Raw genomic sequence first — 6,939 nt, forward strand, 5'->3', positions numbered from 1 at the left:
CCCTTTCTTCTTTTTCTTTTTCTTTTGGTTTTCTTCTTCCTACATGTTTTCCTTTTCTCTTTTTCTTATTCGTTTCTTTTTATCCCTGGCTCTCTTTATTTTGATTTTTAGTCCTTTTTGTTACTCTTTCTCTTTAAAAAAATAAAAAATAAAATAAAATAAAATAAACATATATATATGTGTGTGTGTATATATATATATATATATATATATATATATATATATATATATATATATATATATATATATATTCCATTAAAAAATAAACAAACAAAATTTGTTTTTGTGAATATAAATAAATTGTTTTTGAGGCATTGCTTTTCTTTCTTCATCTTTTATCTTTTACTTTGGACTTAGTACCACTTGAACTTGCACATTGGCTATTTTTCTTCCTAAAAATAATGGTTTGCACGGTTTGAGAGTATCATTGGTTTACTCTAGGATAGTGTATGCTAAGGTAGCTGTTTAGACCTTTTGGGACCTTAAAGCCGGATCCTTTTGGTTTGTGGTAAGACGGAGTTGCTTCCTTTGGTTGATTTGCACTACACCGAAAACTAGATTAGAGATTGCAAAATATACGGTTATCAGAGGTAGGTGTTCTCCAAAAGAATATAGATTGTTTTAATATAAGAGGCGTTCTGTATGTTAATACATATGAAACGGTTAGCATAGTTAACCGTTCTATATTTCTTTTTACTCAAATAATTAAAAAAAATAATTATGTATTATAAAAGATATTAAACGGTCATCTTGACAACCGTTTTGTATTATATTATTTTTTTAATTAGGAGGAAATTACATACGGAGTAATAATTTACCCAAATTATCAAATTAAAGTGGATAAAAGTGAAAATTGAAGGCATTGAAGCCCGCATCACTTACACTTTCATGAATTTCATCAAAAAGTGAAACCTTTTTCTCATTCATCATAAAAAAAAAAAAGTGAAACCTCCATCAAACCTCCATAGCAAAACCTTCATCATCCGCTTATTGTTCAGCTCCACCGCCGCTCTACCGCTGCTCCACCATCGCTCTACCGCCGCTCCACTTCTGCTGTACCGGACCTGTCTGCTGAGCCACCAGTAAATTGAGGTTCGAATTTTTCTTGTGATATAGTAATTGGATTTTGATAATTGTTAATCTAATTGCATGAGTCATTCAAATTATGTAGGAAACAGAAGTAAATTCGTAGAATTCGAATTTTAGGTGATTGAAAAAAACATCAAAGTTCTTGTTTTAGGGATAAATTCATCGATTGTTTGTATGTATATATTTAAGCCGAATTACTGCATTTAGTTCAATCAAATTATGCTCAATTTTGTCGAATTTACTTTTATTTCAATTGTAATCAAAATTATTTTTGCCAAATTAATCTTACCTAAGTTCAATTTAGAACCCTAATCAGATTTTTTTTTAAAAAAGGAACAAAGAGATAGGACTTAAAACAGTGAAATAAAAATACAATTTTTGGTTTTGGTTTAGTGGTGGTAATATATGTTGTTGGTAGAATTGATGAGGATATGGTTGAGCCCATTTTGTGAATAAGGTTTGTTTGAAAACAAAATGTTGGGGTTTTTGTGTTTACATCTCCTTTTGAATATGATTTAGAGTCTACATAGACTTGCTATTTTACCTCTTCTTTGGCTGAATATTCATCTGCATTTAAGGTCAGACAAAATTGAATATAGAGTTTGATGCCTAATGGAACATAAAATGGTGAGTAGAAAGCAAAACAAAGAAGGGGTTATAGTCTAAATATTCTACTTGAACTACCCTATGACAAGAAAAAAAAATTCAAAGAAGGAGTTGTAGTGCTAATTAAGCTAGTTTACATCGACATTTCGAGTGTATTTTGATCAACTAGATAATTATCAACTACTACTATTGACATTGGGATATAATTCTTCATTATCTTCAACGGTTATATATGAGCTACTTTTTGTTGTAGAAAAATTTTGTCAGTGAATTACTGAAATGTACTAGTATGTTCTATTGTCCAAGTAGTAGCAATTAAGGTGTTTTTTTTTCTTGACTAAACTGGTACAAAGCTGGAAACTACTGTATTTCTGAAACAATAAAACTCAGTACTATGTTGTCTTGCTTTTAATTTTCTCAATAAATTATATTTGTAACATTCTATTTTATGAACTTCAGATACGGTACGGGTACAATTAGTAGGTGTGTTCTGGTTTACAAGTAAATGTACCAATTTGTATTATAATTTGCTTATCAAACTAATAAAGTAATTAGTTGATCATCTTTTTTATTGCTAAACTTACTAGTTGCTGATTGAGACATTCGAAGAATCCTTTTAGTCTGCAGATGGTCCAAGTTTAGCTTTAGATTTTAGCACCTAAGCTAGCAATAAACAAACTGAACCCCAAATGCCCTACATTGCCCCTACCCCTACCCCTGGGTTTTCCCGTGTCGTACATTTTCACATATCTTCTATATAATGCTTACCCGTCGTAGTTAATTTTCATGGGAGAATATTTTGCACTCTTCTATTTCCATCTGTTTAGACGAATCATTAGATTAATTAAGAGTATTATCTTGGCTTATTATCCATTTGAGCAAGGTGTTACAGTCTTAAGGAGACAAAATAATAATGTCGGATAGTAGAGTAAGTACAAGTACATAATAGGAGTACCTGTGAAATAATCTCTCGCAAATTGATGCAAGCATTGTAGTCTTGACTAGATTCTTGTTGCTATTAATAGGAACGAAAGATGCTGCTACTTCCTCTTCTGTTCTTCAGTTGTTGAAGTTGTTCTATTTAATTGAATTTTTAACTACTTTATATCTGTTTTAAGTAATTATCTTAATTAAACTATCGAATTAATTAATTTCCCTGCAACTTGTTCTATAGAATAGGTAGGAAGGTTTTTACTCTACTGTTTTGAGTTGTCAGTCGTGTTTTTTAATTCTTTTATCAATAATTTCTTACTTGTATTTTTTATTTCTGATAACTTTTTCCTAAATGTTCGTTTGTTTTTAAGTAGTGTATTTACTCTTGAATGGAGGAAGTTCGGAGATATGCATGAATTAATTGCACTAGGTTATGGAAATCTATTGTGCTACAGGTGTACTATATATTTATATGACATGGATGGGTTGATTATAGGTCATATAAAGTTTATGATTCTAGAAAAATCTGTCAATAGTTCTAATGTGATTCATGTGGTTTGTGGGTGGGTAATGACTTTAAAGAATAGTAAATGTTCGAGGTGAAAGTCAGGTGGTTCAAATCGAGTCATATTCAGGTGATGAATCTTGAACTAAATATTCAATGGAACATAAAATGGTAAGTAGAAAGCAAAATAAAGAAGGGATTATAGACTATATATTCTAGTTGAACTACTCTAACAAGAATAATTTTCAAAGAAAGGGTTTAGTCATGCTGGTTAATAACCATTTGTATTTGCTGATCCCCTCGATCGATCATTGCTCTCTATGAATTCCGTTCTCTGAGAAAAATATGTGTTGTAGCTTTTACTAATTATTTATAAATCATAATGTTATAAATTCATGGCTTAGCTAGTAAATTAGAGTATATTAGTAAGTGTAGACACCTAAAAATGTCTCCCCAAAATCAAACTCGATGATGAACAACCTTTCACAACCATTATTAGTCGGGTTGATTATTTAATCTTGGAGTGCTTAAATCCATATTTTCATTTCATAAACCAACCCAAATTCTAGCTCATTTCCCCAAACCATAACTTATTTTCCTCTTCTCGTGTCTTTAAACCCAAAATAATTCATTTCATGTCCTTTAAAATCATTCATTTCGTGTCTTTTTTATAAAAATGTTTAATCCTGTTTATTTTGGTCCATAGTCTGGGTTTAATGATTTAATAATTGGATGGGGTTTGAAAAGTGTTTTCTAACGATATATTATTAGCCCAAATCCGAGTTATAAAGAATAAGTTATGGCCAAAATATTAAGTCGAACCCAAACCGAACCTAAGCCCACCTTACCTACGACCCAATTATCATGTGGAGGGTCCAAATTATTTAATCCCATTACTAAACCAATTAGGATTAATTAGAAAATTCTATAAGTTTTTATAAGATCTTAATTATCCTTTTTGAAAAGATAAGATTAAAGAGTTTGAAATTGAATAAAACTTTTCTTTTTGAAAATCCTATTTCTATCCGATTTGAAAGACGTTCAAAGATAGACAGATATTATTTTCTTGCGTCATAGTTTTAATCCAAATTTTATATGGTTGGATAGCACTTGAAATTATCTTTCCAATGATATTTTATAATATCAATTCCAAGTTATAACGGAAAAGATATGAATAAAATGTCAAAATCTATCCAAAACTGACACCGTCTCACTATTTCGTCTATATCTTTTATTCTACAACATATTTTAATCTGATTCCAATTAAGTTAGAAAGTAGACTTCAAACGATTTCCAACGATATATTATTTATGTTATTCCAATATCTGGATCAAAATATATGATAAAAACAAAAACCGCAAAAACTACTGTCTATTGCAAGAGTATTATCCGATTTGAATTCTTAACTTTCCTTGATTCTTAGACCTTCTTTTATTCTTATAAATAGAGGTCATATCTCCCCTTTTTCAATCATCAACAAGTATTATAATCAAATCCTTCTATCTTTTAAACCAAAAATCATTCTCTTCTCTTTCTTTCATATTCTAAGTCTCAAACCTATATTCCTAATTACATCATTCTTCCCATAAGCACTCCAAGGAGTCTATACTAAACCTGAGGTTCCGTCCTTGAACCAAGGCATAAAAGGTATAAATAACTGAGGGTTTGGACCAAATTAAATCTATATTTATTTAATTTAATTTCTATTTGATTTATATTTTTTATTGAAGTTACTAACAATTTATTCATGATGTAGCAATTTAAAGGAACGCGCGGAATGTGAGTAATTAACTAATTTAATTACTCTTATTTAATTTTAATATTGATAGTATCATGATTAGGGTTATTTTATATTTGATTTGACTAACGCTAATATTGTTGAATTGCTTCCAATATTAATTTTTATTCTATTTTTTTTTTGTTATGATCACCATATTGCATGTTTAAAGGAAAAATGTAATTGAAAATCACGCCTAATAAGATAATTTTGGACGACCGGTTTAGGTTCCTTTTTAATCTTATTGTTTAATCAAGTGATCACAAATATTTTAGAATATATGTTGCATTAATATTCAACCAATTTAGCATAATAATAGTTTGGAGCAAATTGAATCTTTGTTTGCATGCCTTTGAGATCGCAGAAATGCTTTTCATATAAGAATCGAGTAGAGACCAATACGGGCGAATGTGACTCCATGATTCACTTCGCACCATCATCCCCGATTCTTCTTTCGTGGTTCCGAACCATATGGAGTTAGTAATCTCATGGATTATGAATGGGGTGTAACCTTCACGGGTCAATCGTTGTTGCCTATCGTTGTCCCTTATCGTGGTTGCCTTTTTATGCTCCGTAAACGGTTTACAAGTTCCTTAAAAATTTGTTGGCGGCTCCCTACTTTGCTTTGTCCCTAATCGTTGTCCCTAATCGTAAGTTCAATTCCCACTTCCTATGAGTGCCAAGCATATTCACACATGCTTTAACGTAGGCGCACTTCGAGCGACGCCTACAGTAAGTATTAGCATGAATATATTATGGTTTATTCGAATATAATGTATCTCTAATGTACAATGGTTCCACCTGGCATTTCACTAGAATTTATCCTTGTGATTATAAAGCCTGAATATTGGATCACCTTTTTTTGTTTATAAAGCAGGTCATTATTTCTTAGGCCTCGCTCTTTTAACCTGAATTCTCCATGTTTAAACGTATGTTTGAATGTATCTAATGAGAATGAACTAGTTTGTTACCTTCAACTCATAAGCTTCTGGACAGTTTTGTATCGGATTATGGTTGATTAACAACTCATAAGCTTCTGGACAGTTGTGGTTTGCAGAAGATGTTGGAGGTGACTGTTGTGGTTTTTGTCTAAATTGGCTTGTCACCTCCTTGTGATATAGATGGTTTCTGTGGCAGTGAAGGAGATGGAGATGGCTTAGGCTGTGCTGGCGCCACTTCTGCTGGATGGAAAGGGGGCCGCTGTGCAGGTGGTTGAGATGGTACTTAGGTCTCTTGGCTGGGACGTGGAGTAACAGGTGCTTGCTGAGGTTGTAATTGTTTGAGCTGGTGCTTGGGCCACTTTGCTGGAACTGTGTACTAATATCTGCTTGCTACGTTTTGTCAAAAAAGAAAAACGATATACTTATTTATATTTATTTAGATGAACTTATTTTATATTATTAACTAATATGTATATATTTTACATTGTTTTGTAGTATTTTAAGCAAGTTCCTCCTACATATTCTTAACAAATGATAGAGGAGCTTAGGGAAAGGTGGATTGCATATGTAACCGGAAACCATCAACCAAATGACAACTACGATGATTTATGTGAATTGTAGATCAATATGGTATTGGTATATCTAAGCATAATTTTTTATTAAATCAACATTAATTAAAAAGGTGTTTTGATATTTAACTCACGTATTTGTTTGTATTAAAAAAAAAAATTTGTATGAATGATTCAATTTAATTGTGGCTGGATGTTTTAATTTTATATATGAGGTATATTTTGATTGCTTTTGTCGTATCTAGAAATATTTTTGATAATTTATATTATACAAAAATTTATATTGCATGTATACAGGATCATGGATTTATTTTACATCGGAAATGTGGAATTTTTCTTGCAAGATAAATGTACAAGATAAAATACAAGAACACATACAACAAATACAGGTTTAAAATGAAATACAAAAAATGCAGATTATAAAATACAGGAATAATACAATTAAAATACATACAAGGTTAATTCGAATAATCAAATACATATGGTCGGATTTTTTTTTTTAAAAAAAACATTAAAGAA

At 30.8% G+C, this 6,939-nt stretch overlaps 1 long non-coding RNA gene across 3 annotated transcripts; it reads left to right on the forward strand.

Annotated features, from left to right (window-relative positions):
• The first annotated feature begins 662 nt into the window (after positions 1 to 662).
• Positions 663 to 6,350, forward strand: LOC110699746. Of its 3 annotated transcripts, none has more exons than XR_002506988.1 (3): positions 663 to 1,092; positions 4,890 to 4,912; positions 5,955 to 6,350. It is a non-coding gene; the product is annotated as an uncharacterized LOC110699746 (long non-coding RNA). The 3 variants fall into 3 exon arrangements; XR_002506990.1 differs by having other exon boundaries at positions 4,900 to 4,912; XR_002506989.1 differs by lacking the exon at positions 4,890 to 4,912.
• The last annotated feature ends 589 nt before the right edge of the window (positions 6,351 to 6,939 follow it).

This window comes from Chenopodium quinoa, unplaced genomic scaffold (assembly GCF_001683475.1).
Source record: "Chenopodium quinoa cultivar QQ74 unplaced genomic scaffold, ASM168347v1, whole genome shotgun sequence".
Classification (NCBI taxonomy): Eukaryota; Viridiplantae; Streptophyta; class Magnoliopsida; order Caryophyllales; family Amaranthaceae; genus Chenopodium; species Chenopodium quinoa.